The 19,186-nt window shown below is 45.7% G+C and overlaps 1 protein-coding gene across 2 annotated transcripts in view; it reads right to left on the bottom strand.

Moving 5' to 3' along the window:
- Fyn (FYN proto-oncogene, Src family tyrosine kinase) overlaps positions 1–19,186 on the bottom strand; it is a 192,210-nt gene that overhangs the window by 150,975 nt on the left and 22,049 nt on the right. For both annotated transcript variants that reach the window (XM_021173874.3, XM_021173875.3), the window contains exon 2: positions 15,778–15,817. The gene's annotated coding sequence lies outside the window, so the exon portion shown is untranslated. The remainder of the gene's footprint in view (positions 1–15,777; positions 15,818–19,186) is intronic.

Below are 19,186 nucleotides of genomic sequence, written 5' to 3'. Positions count from 1 at the left end.
AGCACCATGCCCAGTGTGCCCCTCTTTTTTTTAAAGTGGCAAAGAAACAAAAGACATTTTTATTGTTTGCCATGGTCTAATTAACTGTACTATCTGTGCATCCTTCCAGGGACTGATACAGTGTCTTAGTCTCCACCGAGCCCAAAATAAAACATCAGTAGTCTGTTCTCCATGCTTAGATAGAGCTCTATGGGGCAAAATAATTTCTATAGCTCCTGTATTGAACATAACATAAGATCTCACATTGTCAGGGAATTAAACTCCAACTTGTGTCATCTACTATTTATCTATCTGAAAGAACTAGGCACCTGAACATGAAATTTTATGCTGCAAGCCTCCTTTTCTAAAGCCTGTGTACTTTATTCACAGGAAAACCCTATAGTCGTTAGCCTCAAACCAACTTCTTGCTTTTTAAAACACTTTTCATCGACTCTGTGAATCTCACATCATGGACCCCAATCCCACTCATCTTCCTGTCTAGCCCTGCAACCTGCCTCACAGAGAAACATTTTTTAAAAAACTAAAAAACCAAAAATATAAATATAAACAAACAAACAAACAAAAAAACAACAAAAAACCTCTTCTTGTCCTGGAAGCTGGAGTGTCACAGTGTGTCCCACAATGCATCCTTCTGTCCACACATCATGACTTAGAAATGTTCATTGCAATGAGTCCCTGATCTACTTTGAGGTCTCCGGCTTCTGCTGCACTATAAATACTAGGTCCTCAAGGGGACTCCTCTCAGATATCCTGTTGTTGACCTGTGTCATGGAGCACTTTGTCATGCAACTTTGGATCTGCAGGACCGGTCCCTTCACACGCTCCAGCCGTGCATAGACAGGGTAGATGTTGGGGTGGGCCGACTCAGAGCCTTGGATCTGGGCCTGAGTGGTAGCTGAGCTGTTCAGCCCGCCAGTTCTCCTGTATGCCCACCAACCAGGCAAGCGCTCCAGCACTGGCCCAGCAGGCTCACCCAATGCAGCAGCCAGCAGAGAACAGGGCAAGCTCTTCCAGGCTCACCCACACCTACAGCAAGAGGGGCCAGCTCTACTGTGCTTCCCAGGCAAGGTGCAGGATGCTCTCCCAGTATTGCAGCCATTGCTGAGGGACAAGGCCAGCTCTTCTGCCTGCCACAGGTGCTGAGGAATGAAGGGGTGGCAACTCTTCCTCACTCAGGCCACAGTCCATGCCCCTCTTAAAAGCACATTTAAGTCCTTGTAAATATAGGCTTTGTATAAAAACTAGTAGGAATGACCTTTCCCAACCTTGATCTGTTAAGGCCTATATTCACAGCTAAATCAAAGCTGGTCAAAACCAGCCACTGGCACTACTTTTAACAGTCCCAGCCTTTTAGTCCTTGAGAGGATGCAATCAAGTGGAGTGTGCAGTAATGATGATAAACGTGACGTGCCTGTGATACTATAAATAAGTGTAACATATTCTCCCAACCCAGTTAATTACTTCTTGTGTAAAGAAGAAGAACCAAACTGTCTGAATTCCGAGAGTGGGAGAGCCCTCCTGTCTCTCTTAGGTAGTTTTACAATCCTAATTTTAGAGTTAACAAAGCCTTTTAAAAGAAAGACGGTTACATCGAGATGACGGAAGCATGTAAAAATGTATCACAGAGATCCTCCTGTTATCTGATGGGTTTAATCGTTCATCAGACTCTAGAGAGGAGGAAGAAAGGATAAGGAGTAATCACAACTGTCCAAGGGAGCACTGTGGGCCTGAGGCATGTGTGTCTCTGTAAGCCACGGCGGACAGTGCCCCACACCGAAGTTCAAGAGAGGGACGCACGGCAGCATATCAGGTGACTCAGGAGATGGCCTGAAGAAAGATGCTTGGTGGATGTGAGCTGATGTTATGTATCCATTTCTTGATAAATCCAAGCAATCATGCAGGCTAATGCAACACTTTCCCTCAGAAATTAGACCAAAGAAAACAAGCCCGTGTTTACTTCCTGGTAAGCTGCCTGTGGCTGCTAGAATCCACTACATCCAAACACCCAGAGACAGCACCAACTGACTGGTTTGTATGAAATTCGGTTTGCCTCATACTTTGGGCTGGTATAGGGCCATGAGGAAATGTGGCCTTGCTCAGAAAGGTGCTATTCCCACCAACCCACCTATAGATGAGCCTGGAACCTGAAGTGACCAAAACTTACTGTTGTTGATCTCTTATGACTTTAATTAGTTAAATATTCCAAGATGCTAGCAATTAAAATACACAGTGGAACTGCTGAGTCATTTTTGGACTGTTGTGATGGGAGGGCCCTAGACATGATAGCCCTTATTTTACTCTCAGCATGCCCAGTAACTTGCCCCAGGTCAGCCAGAAGCAAATGAAGAGTCTGCCATTCTGGAGTGGACGTAGGGGAGATACTTAGATGCTACTCTGAAAAAGAGCAAGACTGTACTTCTGTTGCTTGTGTGTTTAGATGTCCACAAGCCTGGGGAGATCTCAGATGCTCCAAGTATGATCTAAATAGACAGAATAACTTGAACCCACATGAGTATGGGTTTTACAGAACAAATAGGTGCTAAAGATATTCCTGAAACCTAGGGCAAGATTACCCATCATCATCATAAGGAGCATGGTGGCATGCAGACCGATGACATGGAGTAGTAGCTGAGAGCTAAATCCTGATCCATAGGCAGAAAGACACTCTTGAGCTTGGCGTGGGCTTTCGGAACATGAGAGCACACCCCAAGAGCCACTTCCTCCAGCAAGGCCACACCTCCTCATCCCTTTAATCCTTTCATACAGTGCATTCTTCATGACTATGCATCCAAATACATGAGCCTATGAGGGCCATTCTTATCCAAACCCACCACATCACATAAAGCCAAGTAGTCTTCCCTGCTCACCAATCATTTCTCTAAAATTATCATCAGTTGTCAGTGAAGTCCCAAGAGGGCGCAATCAGAGCCATGCCACAACAGGACAGAATAGACACCAGACAGAAGGACCTCATTCATAGCTTCTGGGTGTGGACTGGGTGAGGCTAGTATCACCAGGGAAGGGGAAACTGGGACCCAGAGTGGAGAGAGGGGGCTCTGGCAGGTCAACTGACAACAGCCTTGTGAATGGGGAAGATGAAACATCTCTTTAGTTCCTGAGGCACCAGTGCCAAGCAAAAACGTTTACCCATGGCCAAACAGCTGGTTAGTGGGAGAGCAGCCACTGAAATCCAGATCAACTTCCCTTACACCTACCCTTCTAATTAATTTTATTATAAAACTCTATAGTCACATTAGCAAACACAGACAAGGAAATCCCATAATCTCAGATCCCAAAGACAACTGTTAGCATTCCAGTGTGGGTTCTGTAGGCTTTTCCCGCAGAGGAATTTTGCTTTCAAAATTAAGCTCGTATTCCACAAGTGATTTCCTCTCCTACTTTCTTCTTATTTAGCAACCTAAACAGCTGTCCGGCAGACTTATTAATTTGGGCAGTCCACATTTTAACCAAGACTGACCTTCACCCCATGGGGCTTGGCAGGTTGGTTACATGAGGCAAACTCAAGCATGGGAGATTAGGGTTCTTTCCCACCTTTTTGGCAGTGTACGCGTGTTAGTTACAGAACAACAGGGTGTTCCTCAAATTGGAAATATCACCCTCAAAAGTGTCTAACAGGCACTACTACTAGTCAACACATAAGGAAAAGCTACGATATATTTATCTTGAAGATGTCAGCATCAGTGATCTCGCTGGCCTGGACTCAAATGTATCTGACAAATGTTATTATTAATGAAGAGGGTCCAAAAATAACAAGTTAAAAAAAGCTGCCCTCCTCAGCCTCCAGAGACCACGTGCTTTTAATGGTTCACTGCTCCACTTTCCAATTCAGAAACAGCAACAAAGGAGCTACCGGTCCCCACGTCTACATTTGGAAGAATGGGAATTCTTTGAAAAGCAAACATACTCCTCTGGCTTAAAACTCAGAGTGGTCAGTCAGTTCTCTAAGGACTGTGTCACAGCTCAGAGGCGTTGCTATTCTTTACGCCAGAGACATTTTCCTCTCATTCTGGTCAAGTGAATGAGGAGCCCCTGGGAACTTCTGAATTTCCATCAGGTACAGGTAGGAAGTAGAAGAGACTGCAATGTGTAAGTAAGTGTGCCAGATAGGAATGACACAGAGCATGGCTGGCACAAGGGGCCACTGTGACTGGAGGGAGGTAACTGGACAAATATTTGCATGCTCCTGTGGCTGTTGTGAAAGTTTCCTTAGAGTCCAAGACACCATGCATCTGACCTAGAAACAGACCTGTCTGAGCCTGGCAGCACATGCTCCCCAGGCAGTGCCTACAAGTGCTGCCAGCTAGAACCTGGTGAGGAGAGAACTGGGCATGCCCACTGCAAGCAAGATGGACTCTGCTCCCTCAGTGTAATGCGACTCCTGTCCATGAGGTCACTTGCTACTGTTTCCCTGGTGACAATTTAAAACTCCCTCACTCTTCCTCAATCCCACGGTTACTCCAATCCTCAAAAGGAAGCTGTACTTCACCATAACCCAATGGTGTCCCTTTCCTGTCCAATGTTTAGCTAACCCTGCTTTCCACCTTCTCCCCAGACTTCTCCCTCCTCTTCAAAGTTACTGTTTCCTCATAGGAATGTCAATTGTTGACCCACACTTTGGAAACCAATATGGTTTTATCCAGTGGAGTGGAGGGTGCACACACACTCTGACTTAGGCTCTATCCAGTGGAGTGGAGGTGCACACACGCTCTGACTCAGGCTCTATCCAGTGGAGTTGAGGGTGCACACACACTCTGACTCAGGCTCTACCCTCGAGATCTCTCACAGAGAAGCTGCTGCAGTATGCACACTCATGGATGTTCACGGCAGCACTGATGAAAATAGCACAAACATAAAAAAATAAAAACAGAAATGACCCAGATACCCACTGACAGGAGAAGATACTTTTTAAAAACTGTGGTACATCTTAAAGTAGATACCATGGAAGACAGCAGTAAGAGAAATTAATTTCATCATGGTACACAGATGAATCTTGAAAAAGGCCAATGGTATAAGAATATCATTTAATATGGCACTGAGAGGAGCAAAACTTCACAGTAAGTTATTCATGGAGACTGACTGAAAGCCTTGGACATACTAAGAGAGTACTCTAACCACTGAGCAATATCTTCAACTCCAAGTTAAAACTTTCAGAGAAACATATCCTATTAGATCTAAGTTGTCTGTTACTTCTTCAGAATAGTTCACACCATCCGCATCACAGCAGGAACCAGAACAGCACAAGTTCATTTTCCTCCAATGAGTTTATTTCCATCAGACACAGAGACCATGCCGAATTGAAACAAGATCATGAAAGGTGATCACAAAAAGGTGAGGGAAGGCTGATGCTAGGGGAGGATGCTGGGGAGCACCCACTGAAGTGAGGGGAGGCTGATGCTGGGGTGTGGGGATGCTGCTGGGGAGGACCCACTGAAGGGAGGGGAGGCTGATGCTGGGGGGCATTTATGCTGGGGAGCACTCACAAAGCTTGGCAGTTAGAGACAAAGGCAAGTGGGTTAGAGCACCGGGCTGGGCTAGCAGGTCTTTCTGAATGCCACAGGAAACAGGGTAAGAGAACCAGTACAGGGGGCTGGTGAGATGGCTCAGTGGGTAAGAGCACCCGACTGCTCTTCCGAAGGTCCAGAGTTCAAATCCCAGCAACCACATGGTGGCTCACAACCATCCGCAACGAGATCTGGCGCCCTCTTCTGGAGTGTCTGAAGACAGCTACAGTGTACTTGCATATAATAAATAAATAAATCTTAAAAAAAAAAAAAAAAAAAAAAGAGAACCAGTACAAAGTATCAGGTGAACCAGGAAGACTCCAACAGAGGTAGCCGACTGGGACAGGGAAGGCTGTGGGAGAGAAGCACCTGAACTCGGGGCTTCCTCCAGGTTAGTGAACAACATTGTTGACTGTAACCCAGTCAGGAGACAGGCTGACAGGAAAGGAAGCAGAAATTGGCTGTGAGCTGCCTCAAACCAGCACTGATAGGGAAGGAATGGGGCTCCTGGGGTAAGGATGGCTGCCGAGACTTTTATGAAAACAAGTGAAAGATTCTCACTGAATTGTATTTTCCCTCCCAGAGTCAGATGGAGACAACAAATGTGAAAAGTTGCATTCCCAACAGATAACGAGTACTTTTCCCTGAACAGCACATTTGCTCTGTCGGTTTGAAGTGATCATTTCCCAAGCTTTTTATTTTTTCCTCCAAACAATCTTACTCTGATATAGTAAAATCTGTAAAAACAGACCCTGATCATAACCCCTTTGTCACTACAAAGAAACAGAGACATGCAAAAGATACTACACTGGCTAGTAGTCAAAATTAATGAAATCTAAATATCTGGAACTCCAGTGAGCATCCTGGTCTTGCTCCAGCAGGTGATGGGCTCTGATCAGTGAGCATCCTGGGTTTGCTCCAGTGAGCATCCTGGGCTTGCTCCAGCAGTGGCTGGGCTCTGATAGTTGACTCATGGCCTCCCAGACTCACAGCTCAAAGCGGGCCACTACCACAACTGCTATGTCGCCTGCATATTTGAGGGCAATTCCACTGTTTTCCCACGATCAAATTCGCTTTTTCTTTTTTCCATAAGCAGCAGCTGAATGCACGTCCAGCTCTTTCATAAAGGGAAAAAAGGTGCTTCTTCATTAACACTTTAAATTATTCTTCTCTCTGGTCTAGAAGGTCTACTTTTAAAATATTCTTCTAAAGATGGACAAAATCATCCCCAGACAAAGGTTCTCTTTGCTTGTTTTAAATTAATATAACACTGAATCCTGACAGGGAGCTACAGAAGAAAACCAGGCAAAGAGGAAGGAAGGCTTCCTCTGGCCTGCTGTATAAATCTCCTACCCATTAAAGCTGGGAAGTAAGCCAATGCTTGGCCAACTCGGCCCAGTGACAGGGAAAGGCCAGTCATGACCCAGCTCCCACTGGGGGCTCCCCTGCTTCAGGTGCTGTGGTATGAAAACCTGGCCTTTGGACACTCAACATGGCATCTATGATTTTCTGATAGCACTGCATGTTTTGTCAGCGCTGAGGTCAGGACTTGTTCAGGACCCTCGATCGGCGTGCCCTTTCTGCCATGTGGTACACCCCGCGTGCAACTCTGAGGCAATCTCAGTCGTTTCAGTTCTCACTTGGAGGGGCAATGTAAACTGACAAACTCTTGACTCACTCCTGTCGACAGGACTGCACTCGGGGACCTGCATTTCCTTCCCTTTGCACTCTGACTATATTCACCACTGAGTGGCACGCCTACACCATCTGAGCAGTAGCCATACTCAACGGCTATGAGCTCTCTATAGAACACACGGACCCGGAGGACCAGCCTTTAGCAGAGGTGAGCCCTTAAAGAGAGACTGGGAGCCAGAAGTTGAGGGGGTAACTGATAAAGTGCTTGTCTTGCAAGCATGAAGACCCGAGTTTGACATCCAGTACCCACATACAAATGGCAGATGTGTTAACACAAACTTGTAATCCCAGCAGCAGGGAGGCAGAAACAGGAGGATTCCCAATCCCTGGAGCTTTCTGGTCATTCACTCCAGACCAGTGAGAGACCTTATCTCAAAGGAGGTGGACAGTTCTGGGGGTGACATCTGAGGCTGTCATCTAGCTTTCCACAAGTGTGTGTCACACACACACACACACACACACACAGAGCTTACTACATCTGAGCACAGAATTCCTGCCCCTCCTTTAAAAAACCACAACACTCACTACCTGGGCTGGGCAGATTTCTGTCAACTTGACTCTACATCTGAGAGAACCTCAACTGAGAAAATGCCTCCGTAAGATCTGGCTTCAGGTATTAGTGTTTGGTGTCATCCCTGGATTGGTGAACCTGTGTTCTATAAGAAAGAAGGCTGGGAAAATCACAAGGAGCAAGCCAGTAAGCAGCACCCCTCCATGGCATTCTGCATCAGCTCTTCCTCCAGGTCCTGCCCTGTTTGAGTTCCTGTCCTTACTTCCTTCGATGATGAATAGTGATATGGAAGTGTCGGCCAAAAAAGCCATTTCCTCCCGAACTTGATTCAGTCAGGGTGTTTTTGTCAAAGCAACGGCAACACTAATTATGTGACAGGAAATAAGACTCAGAATTTAAAACCACAGACACCAATGAAGGACCTTTCAGCACAGTGGCTAACCGAGAACCTTTTTCTCAGACTCAGGTCGGGGCACTGTCACATGACTACTAGACCCTGGGTGCAGCACAGTACTAAACAGCCACTCAGAGGGAAACCCTGGACCAGTGAGGATTCTGCCGGGTGGGCTGTGGAGAGAAGAAATGGTTCCACCTGAGGGCGCAAACATCCCTGGAGAGCATGCTCTTGGGACAGGGTTTTGCAGTGTTCCTCAGTCAACATTTTCATCAAGCTGTTTTTAAAGAATAAATAACAAATACACAGTAAAAAGGGGGGGAGGGAAACCTAGTTAGTTGGAAAAAATAGAGATTTCAAGGAATTTCAGCAAAATTACAGTCAAAACTGACTCAAAAATCTATACACAAGCACATGTTTAAAGAGATAAATCTGCTTTTCACTGTAACAGGTCTACACGTGGGATGGTGTCAGGGAAGGTGCTGTCACCTGCCGCTCACTCCCCAATCTGCGCAGCTTGTTTACCAGCTCTGCTGATGACCCCCTCCCAGGAGACCAGAGGATAAGGATCTAGGCCAAGGACACTAAAAATGACATCAGTGTTATGACCATGACCCTGGACTGGGGGTTCCTGTTACTCTTTAGGCTCAAGTTTTTACCTTGGGCCTTCTCTTATTCAGTAGGAGGCTAGGCTCTCTTTACATTAGCCTCATGCCTATAGCTTGCTCTTGGCTCCATGAGGTGCTCAGCCAGGGATTCCATTGCCAAACATCTGTCCATCCAGATGACCAACTATCAGAGAGTTTCCCTCATGCCATGCTCAGGACATCATCTGAGCTAGGACCATCCCAGGAACATGGTCTATTTTTCCTCTGGCCCTAAGCTGATCACACCTGGCTGTTGACAGGAAACCAGATCTTCTAGCATCCAGAAGAAAGGAAATGCGTAAGGAGGATCCCCATCCAACACAAGCTCCATGCAAAATGGAGATGCTACCTAGTTAAGCATATAGCTTGGCTCCCACTGGACTAGCATTTGTTGAAAGATACAGCCCATGAGATGTACACAGCAGAGGAGGTGATATAAAGACAGAAGAGAGACAACAGGACAGGCCTCAAGCCAAGGACACCTGAAGCTACCAGGTGAAGGGAGGAATAGTTTCTCCCCTAGCCTCTGGAGGTAGCACGAGCCTGCAGACAACCTTAATGCCAAACTTCTGATCTCAAAGCCATCAGGGATACATCTGTTGTTTCAAGTCACCAAGGCTGCAATAATTTGTGATAGAATCCATGAACCAAACAAACAAAAACTGGTTGTGGGCTGCAGAGATCCTCAGCAGTTAAGAGCACTAGCTGTTCTTTCAGAGGACCCAGGTTCCATTCCCAGCACCGATATGGCAGCTCACAACTGTCTGTAACTCTAGTTCCAGGAGATCTGACATCCTCATACAGATACACATGCTGGCAAAACACCAATGCACATAAAATAAAATAAAATAAAATAAAATAAAACTTTAAAAACTGGTTGTGGGTTAAAGGTGGGCAGTAATAACCTTCTTTAAGGCAAAATGTTGACATTGTATGCATCTTTATGGCTGGGACATAACTAGTCTCACATCGAGTGCAGCTCTGATTTTAGTGAGTCTAGGGGCAGTGACAAGCATCTTTTAGGAAGGCCCTTGTACCGATTCCATTAGGAATCATTCCTTCACATGCAATTTCTGCAGACAATAAGTCTATGCAAGGCATAGAACCAAAAACACCAACCTCTATCACACAGAAATCAGACAGTAGCTCACAGCTCTTGAGGAAGGTATCCATATCAAATAGATATCAAAACAGATAGACCCAAGTAGCTGAGGCCTTGCCATTCTCTGTTGTAAGGAGGGCAGTATTTCCCATCCAGCCCATGTCCTGCTCCATCTTCTCTACTGATGAGTGCTGCTGAGATGAAAATATAATAAAACAATCCCTAAACTCAGCAGCAGAGAGACAGGCGTATCCACGGCTTCCCCATACCTACTGCCCACAGCGTGCTAGCCAGGACTCAAGTCACTCTCTTGCTGGTCCAGGGGAAGACCAGGGCTGGTTTAAAGAGACTTCTGTGGTGTGGGGCTTCTCATTGTCCCTGATAAAAATACCATCACTATTTTGATTACAGTAAGTAAGGGTGAACGTCCCTTTAAATTCAGTGAAGAGAAAACAAGAGATGAGTATAAAATTGTCAGTTAAATTGTGCACGGCTAATGACTGCCTTCTGCTCGACTGTGTTCCAGTGCATCCACCAGAGAGTGGAAAGAGAAGGGTGCACCTGGCCTGTCAAGTGCTTGGAGTCTGGCCACTTCCTGGGTGTCAGTCCTTGGGTAGGTCATTTCTCTTCTGTTGAGTTTCATTCTCCTCAGAGGCAAAATGGCACAAGTGGGCACAACAACGCTGGCTCAGAACAGAGGCTGACCTACTGGTGTTGGTTCCAGAATGAATGGATAAAATGTTCTATGTCAGGACTAACAATCCACCTCAAATTGGTCCTCTTTTCTTGAGTTACAATAGTAACGTTTTTATTTGTAGCTCTTTTCTTGCAATTATCAATATCTCCCTGACTTTACAAAGTCTAGAAGGGCTGTTTATTATCTTGGGAAGTCTGCGCTGGCAGAGAGCATGTTTTCTCTTCTTAGACAGTGGCACTTTTACAATCCAGAGATTTATGTAAGAGAAAGTTGGTCAGTTATTATGGGTGATACATAACTACTATTTTTGGCCCGGGACTAAAACGATTGCCTTTGAGTCTAAAACAGAACTCAAAGCATGCTCCTTCATTCAAAACTTACTGTCCTTTTGGTCCCAACTCCAAGCCTGGCCCCAGTCAGCAGCAGGAGGGTGGGCTGAGTGAAACATGATCCCCAGTGAGACTCTGAATTTGTCCTTAGCCTGTTACAACCAGAATGGGTCAATCCACCAGTGAGGGTGGATTGTCAGAGGCAAGGAGACTGTGAGCAAGTCTCTTATCCTACAGTCCCCTGGATGGGGCAGCCCTGAATACATGTGTCAATCATTAAAGGATATGGCACACCTGCACATGGGAGATGCCCTCTCCCATCCCCACCAACAGGCAGGCAAGACAAGCATGGTCCTGTTACTCCATTCAGGAAGCGATGGCTTCCTCAGAAGGCTGGGAGAGGTCTTCCTTTTCCTCTTCCCTCTCTCTCTTACCTCCCCAAAGCAGCCATCACATGCACAGGAAGGTGGGTCATCCCAATCATGCCCTCCCCACACTGGCAAGGGAGGCATATCATGTCACCCGAAAACTAGAATTTTGAAACCTCTGGATGAGCCATACCATCACTGCTTAGAGCATCCGAGCTTAGAAACTCCTTTGCTAAAACTGAAGAAAGACTTGCTAGCCTAGCTACCTCTGGACCAGCTATACAGTAGTCAAACTAACATGACTCAGTATGTGGCCTTCCATTCAAAAATGTAACTATTTGTAACTAGGTTCTCTCTCTTCCCACAAGACTAGTAGTTCCACTGTAAAAACCTGGGCCCCACCTCTGCCTTGGGAGTTAAGATGCAAACGATGCAGCTCTGGATGTGCAGGCCCACAGTCGTCCAACAGGAGCACTGCTCTGTGAACTCTGCTTTGGTAGGGCACTCTGGCTGTGGAAGGCCACCATGCCCTTTGGACATGCAGAGACCCCATGGTCTTCAGTGCAGCTTTCTAGCTGCAGGAACTAGCTCGAAGGATTCTTGATCTTCCCGAGATGTAGATGTGCCAGGGCTTGACTCTCATGGAACGCACTGGAAACACTTTTGAGCTTAAGAGACAAAGGCCATCCAGGGCACAAGGAAGTCAGCCTGCTACATGAAGAGCAGGTATGACTGAAGTAGGCATTATTGTAATCAAATCTATTTAAACAAGGTTTTAAATTACTAAATTGAATCAATTTAATCAGCTTTTCATAAAAAAAGACATTTTCACCCAAGATTCATGTGCATGTAATTTCATTTTCAGAAGACATTCTATATATTTAAAGTAGTGATCCACACTCCGAAGAGTAGCCCCAGACTGCTAGAAAAAGTGCAAACAATACAACTACTTTGATATTTTCAATTTGCTCTTGTGTCTTCTTTTATCTCTGGATTTGTCTGATTGCCCGGATTACATTATTCTTAAGAATTAGCTATTCATTTGTCTGCTTGACACTTTGTACTTCTGGAGAGAAAGCCAAAGAATGGCCATCTTATCTCCACATAATGCTATTAACAAGCACGATTTCCACAAATAAAATCCCTAGGTGGAGAAGAGAAGCCACTGTTTCTTGAGTGTATAATAGGATTGCTTCCACGATTTTACCACATACCAAAGTGGCTTCTCCTGGCTTGCTGCCCTTTCATCTGGCTCTCATTCACTCATTTGTGCCTGCAGCTAGCAGTGTGAAGGGTCTGCTATGATTTAGGCATCAGGTTTAGCACAGATTTGGCCTAACAAAGACTCCAGTTCAACAGGGAACACAGCTCCCACAGTAAGTACACAATTGCAGTGCCAGCTCTGAAAAAGACCGTGGCAATCAGCCACCAACTTGGGTGGAGGTGTCAAGGAACAGTTCTTTGAAATGACACTGCTTCCTCACAATGTAGCTCTACAACTTTCAAAAAGGTGGCACACGAGTACAGTGACTGGCACACAGTATCCATTCTGAGGTAAGGCCTGGGTAAAAGGAAAGGTCTGCATGCAGACAGACGCCACTGGGATTCCTGCTGTAACCACAGAACCTGGGGCAGCTCCATGGTGGGGCCATGTCCACGTGGGTACCACTAGCGCAGCAGAACATGCACAGGGCACACTGGTCAACCGACTACTGATGCTAGGTTAATTCGGAACTGATGCTGACTTATGTGTGAGCTTTGGCATTCAAAATAAAGTTGCTTCCAATGCAGAGTTCTGTCTTCAAAAAAAATCCACAACCAAAAGAAAAAGTAAAAACATCCATCCCACAACAAACACCAGGCCGGCAGTGGCTTTTCTCTGCTCATATGGTTATCAGAAATGATTTGTTTATACAACAGGAACTCCTGTACCAGACAGACTTGGCACGTGTAAGCATCAGCAAAAGCAAGAGCTGGTACACTGTGCTTGATTGCCCTCTAACAACAATTGGAAAAGATTCTGAATTAGGGTTTCTGCAAAGGGTGAACTCCATGCGGCGTTAAGTGATTTTCAAGTCATTAGGTGCTTGACTGAGGATTCAGGCAGAGCCCTTGAGTGGCAGCTAGAACCCACTTGACATCTACAAAGTTATTTTCTACCTCTAGTCAGCACCCCTTAGTCTGTAATCCCTACTACTTGGAAATGCCCACAGGACAAGGTAAGTCAGATCTGCTCAATCCCTGGCTGGATACTTGTGCTGTGCCCTTGTACTTGCAGGGGCAGCCAGGAAAGCCTAGCTTCCAGGAGCCCCACACGCTGCTCGCCTTACAAAAAATTCTATAGCCTTGTGACCAGCAGCCCTTCTCTTATTTTGGTACAATATGTACATAAAAAAAAAATACATAGGGTTTGTGTTTCTAAATGTAAAACACGGATAATTTTACTTAGTTACAAAAAAGGAACAACTTTTTGGTGTTTTTTCTGTGGGGGATAAGGAGAAAGAAAAAGGGGGGTCCTTACCATGTAGCCCTGGATTGGCTTAGAACTCAGAGAGATCTATCTGCCTCTGTCCCCTGAGTGCTGCGATTAAAAATGTACAACTCTTTTTCTAGCTGGGACCGCTTTAGTGGCGGGAAGTTTAGAGGTTACAGGGACAGTAATTAGCTTAAGGCCTTACAGAAAGTTAAAAGAACTGAAACACTTTAATTCCTTCGCCCTTCCCTCGACTCCTCTTAAGCTCCATATCTGTCTGGGATTAGGGACCTAGATTAACTTTCCTGTAGTTACAACAGGCTTGGGCTGAGTCCCTCCTGATTCACTCTGCCTGATCTGAGGGTGCAGAGTGAGCCCATAGTCTGGGCAGCACCACGGTTCCCCAGCAAGCCCTGGCATGTCTTGGAGCACCCAACAGTCTGCTGTAAGCCTGATCAGGCTAACCAAAGTCACAGCATTCTGACCTTCCATAATGGGGTCTTTCAACTCCTGACTTCAAACCAAAGTGCACAGACACTCCCAAAGCCTCCTCTGTCTTGTCTCAACTACAGTCCTTTTATGTCTCCAAGACCCTCTTGTTGTATGAGCTGAGAAGCTCACCAATGCATCAAATCACAGAAGTAAATTCTGTAGAAGCCAGAGGCCTGCCTAAGATACAGGGTCAGGACTGCTTGTGAGTGCACTAGATCAATGTTGCAGATAATATATCTCTTTGACTCAAAAGAAAAAACACATCACGCAAATTCAAAGGGGTTCTAGGTCAAGGAGAAGAATTTCACCCACACTGAAATTCAAAATGGGAAAGAATTCTAAGTCATTCTTGGTGATGATGATGGTGGTGATGGTAGTGGGGGGGGGTGGCGGTGGCGGTGGTGGTGGTGGCAGTGGAGAAGGAGGAAGAGGAGGAGGAGGTGATGGTAGTGGTGGTGGAGAAGGTGGTGGTGGTGGAGGAGGAAGAGGTGGTGGTAGTGGTGGTGGAGGAGGAGGTGGAGGAAAAGGTGGTAGAGGAGGAGGAGGTGGTGGTGAAGGTTGTGATGGTAGTGTGGTGGTGATGGTGGAGGAGGTGGTGGTGGTGGTGAAGTAGGAGGTGGTGGAGGAGGAGGAGGAAGAGGAGGAGGAGGAGGAAGAGGAGGGGGAGGAGGAGGAGGAGGAGGAGGAGGATGTGGTGGCGGTGATGATGATGATGTGACAATCTTCCTCCCAGAGGCAAGGAATTGAGAACTGATGGAAATCACACTCTAGGTGATGTAGTGGGACAGAAAAGGACTCCTCAGGAGAAGCCAGTACGGCTGACATCTGCTCAAGAGGGAAGAGAATTCAAAAGAGATGCAGCCACTCTTGCAGAGAGAGTGGAGGAGTCGTCTCTTCACCCAGTCCACCAGCTGCTTTCTGGGTAGCTCAGCCCTTTCTAAGCTTCCAGGTCTGCTCCAGTGTCATTCCATCACACTTTATCGCCTAAGTGGGTCCCTGTCACATCCTTTTTTGCCTCAAATGAGTTCGATATGATATCTAAAACCCAGTGGGCACACACACACAAATGTTATATGAATGAAAGAATGGCCTATTACCCAATAGCCATAATTCAAAGACACAGCTTGGGCACAGTGAGCATTAGCTGTCGGGGGTGGAAGAGAAGGTGACATGGAACAGACTAATAGGGAGACTTTCACTCATTTAAAGGCATAGCCCTGCTTTGGAAGGCTCAGCACCCATGCCTCAGCCATTCCATTTTACTTAGGAGGAGGAAACCTAACTTGGAGCTAAAACATTGAAGAGAACTGGGGTAGTCTATTTTGTATGCCAATTTTATCTCCAAGTCAGCTTCTCTCTTAGAAACCTATGAGGCTTGGCGGGGCCATGCCTGTAACCCCAGCACTTGCAGGTAACGGCAGAAGAATCATGAGTTCAAGGTCATCCTCGGGTACATAGTGATTCTAAGGCCACCATGAGCCCCTCTGGATTCAACTGCAATCACAGGGCTCCACTAGACACACAAGGCACAGGACTTGTCAACTTACTTTTGCCACGATTAGATCAGCATCCTGTTCCTTTCAAACACTGTAAAACAAAAAATAAAGAAAAACATTAAAGAACTAAATGGTGCCTATATGTAAACTAGCACAAAGCACTGCCATACGGTCCCCACTTGTCAAAGATGATCAATGTGCCCACAGACTGTCCTCATTCACGTAATTTCTGTAGTTGCTACAGTCACCTGCCTGCAACAGCAAAGGCCAGTGGGACAGGAGGAATAAAGGGTAAATCATGACTTTACAACCACACACACGTGTATACACACACACACACACACACACACACACCCCTTCTTAGGGTCTCTATAAGTCATGCATGGTTGGTGGACATGAGGAATGAGTATTTCAGCTCAGTAAGACGGCTCACACCCACCATCCAGGCACTCAGGAGGCTGAAGCCAGTGATCACACCCTGGGCCAAGGGCAAGTCTGGCTACAGAATGAGACCCCAATTCAAAGAAAAACAAAACAAATCTCTCTCCAGGCCCTGGCCCAAATTTGCCTTAGTTCTCCTGACTTTGTCAAGCCAGGCTCTTTTCGTTTCCTTCTTGTGACAGTCCCACTGTGCCGTGTGAGCTGCCACTGAACTGAGAATCCTCCTGCTCAGCTCACCAGGCTGTGTACAAAACCCGTTCCAAGGTGGCTCTTTGCCTGTTACCCCTGTTACCCCAAGAGTCAGTGCCTCCCTCTGTAGGCTCACTAACTTAAGTCTCTACTGACTGGTCTGCTGCATGCTAGCCCCAAGATGACCCTAGGGCCTTGCCAGCACCCCTGGTCAAGCTGGGAGCTGATTCTGATGATGTACATTATCCTCTAAAGTTCGTGGGGTAAGGTGGGTGACTTCCAGCTGCTGTGTTCACTTTGCCTACAAGTTGCAGTATTATAGTGTGTGGTTTGTTACCTGCCTTTAGCTGTCTGAATAAAAGTTCTGTTTTAGTAAAGTATCTCAAAAAACCAAGAACCATGGTTGAAGGATGAGAGTGGATGAGAATGCATGGAGGATGTATCAAGTCTTGAGTTGAGGAAGCTGAAGGGGAAGGGGCAGAAACACTTTCTTTCTTCCTTGGGACTTGTATGCCTTTGCAGTATGGTCTTTATCAGTTATCCTTCTAGCCCATGGTTTAAAACACTCCCAAATGCATTACTCTTCCCATCAAAAGCATCCCCTCCCACATGTACAAAACAGAACCTTTGCAGTGTTTGACAAGTTGCACTATTAACAGAATCATCATTGTTTCAAAGATGACTCCCAAATTGGGGGGTGACCATAGGGAAGAAATCAGAAACTCACATACTACCTTCTGAAGGTGGGCATTCACATTATGAGTTCTCTCAAGACAAGCAGGAGACCACCTCCAGTTAGACAGAGGCCCATCTCCCCTGGCCTTTGAGACACACTGACCTGACTGAACCATGATGGTACCACAGTCTATGGCCTCTCTGCTGGCTAACCCACCAGGGATCCACAGCACTGAGCTGTGCAACACTGGGACCTGCTCTGTCCAGAAACTTTAACGTAGCCCCTAACAACCAGAGAAGTATAATTCAGCACCATGAGGACGTCCAATGGAAGGCAGCATTTGTGTCAAAGTCTTCCTTCCTCGGACACTCCCACAGGTTAGGAGAGCTGTTCTGACTTAAAGGCGACAACAGGAGAGTTTTCTAGTTTCAAGGTGAGTGACTCCTTCATCCAATACAGAGGGCTTTAAGAGTCCTCACCTTTTCCAGCAAAGGAAGGGTATATTTAATACTCTTATCTCAAGTGTGCTGCAAAATTGCGCAACACCAGACGCCCAATCCATAGCAGACTGTCAAGTCTTCCTTCCCGCACAACACTCCAGCAACTGGTACCAACAGGAAAACTGAAAGCCCATTTGGAGCTGGAGCTGCTGGCTCACTCCTGCACAGTCTCATCCATCCATCCATATATACATACATACACTACCATCCAATTTCTTTTTCAGCCTTATTAAACAGATGGCGTTAACTAACAAAGAGTCTATGAATTTACAGCCATAAGCGCAGAGGGGGATGCCACAGTTTTGACTTCAAAGCCTCGTATGCAAGGCAGTTTGGCATCTTTTTAGGCATCAGCTACCTTGTTTCAAAGAGAATATGAATGAATAAAAATAAATGTTGAAGAAGAATGTATGTGGCAGCCCCATCCAGAATGAAGAGTGTCATCTGCCTCTAAAACCACACATTGTTTTCCTTTATAGCTAGTTTTTGAAAGTTAGAATAAGTTTTAGCCATAAAATGTTTAAAGGAAACAAATATTTTAATTAAAAATGACCTGCTTTTCTAAAATCACTTTAAAAACTAACTCTCCTGATTTATCTATATCTAAGCCTGATTGTAGGATATACAAATTTTAGGTTTAGATTTCCAGGTTTAAGGTGGGATAAATCTACCCTACTCCCTGTGTAGGCCAGTAGAGATATGTATATGTAGATGTGGATATGCATATGTAGATGTGAATATGCATATGTAGATGTGGATAGGCATATGTAGATAGGGATATGCATATGTAGGTAGGGATATGCATATGTAGATATGGGTATGCAGTGACAGAGTAACTAATAAAACTGTACTTGTTCACACATTATAAATAGTTGTCTGTATAATCTGTTGTGGGCTTTTGGGATAGAAGGACACGCTCCACACATCTTTAGCCTTTGCTGTGGTAGTCCTGATCATAGTGACCCTGACACAATGGAAAAGGCTTATCATAAATGCCCAAATATCTGGTCTATTGCAGGAATAGAGACCAAAGGACAGACCCCCCACCAAAGTTGTAGCACAAACCTACAAACACTACTATACACACAACTCTTTCAATCACATAACCCTCCATCCAGCCTTTGGGGGAATACATAAATACTCGAACGATGAAACCAGAGTCTAAGTGTGAAGGTACAAGCTTGTAACGCCAGCACTTAGGATGGGAGGTAGGAATGTTGGAGTTCAAGCACATCCTTGGCTTCATGATAAAACCAGCATATACTACACGAGACCCTGTCATGGAAAACATAAATAAATACTAAATAAATAAATATCAAGATTACAATTTTACAGTCTCTTGACATGGTATCTTCCAGCTTTTGCTGATCTGACATTTCTGAGCACCCAGAGACACCATGACTTAACTTTGCAACAGGAACAGAGAAACTAGTGCATAAAGGAACACAGTTAATAGCAACAGGTTGGAAGTGCTCTAGGCTAGAGAGGTGTGGAGAGGCTGACTGACGGATGGAGGGCAGAGGTAGGAAACTGAGGTAGACACCAGGCTGTATGAGAAGGAAGGGTAGGCCAGGCTGAGATGAAGTGGAAATTTCTGGTTTCTTTGGAGACTCAGTTGTGTCATGTGATGCTCCTCTGGAAGCTGTCTTATGAG

The sequence above is a fragment of the Mus caroli genome, unplaced genomic scaffold (assembly GCF_978045245.1).
Source record: "Mus caroli unplaced genomic scaffold, Mus_caroli_1 scaffold_9, whole genome shotgun sequence".
Taxonomy (NCBI): domain Eukaryota; kingdom Metazoa; phylum Chordata; class Mammalia; order Rodentia; family Muridae; genus Mus; species Mus caroli.
Note: the sequence above shows the minus strand (reverse complement) of the source record. Positions and strands in the feature narration are given on the sequence as shown.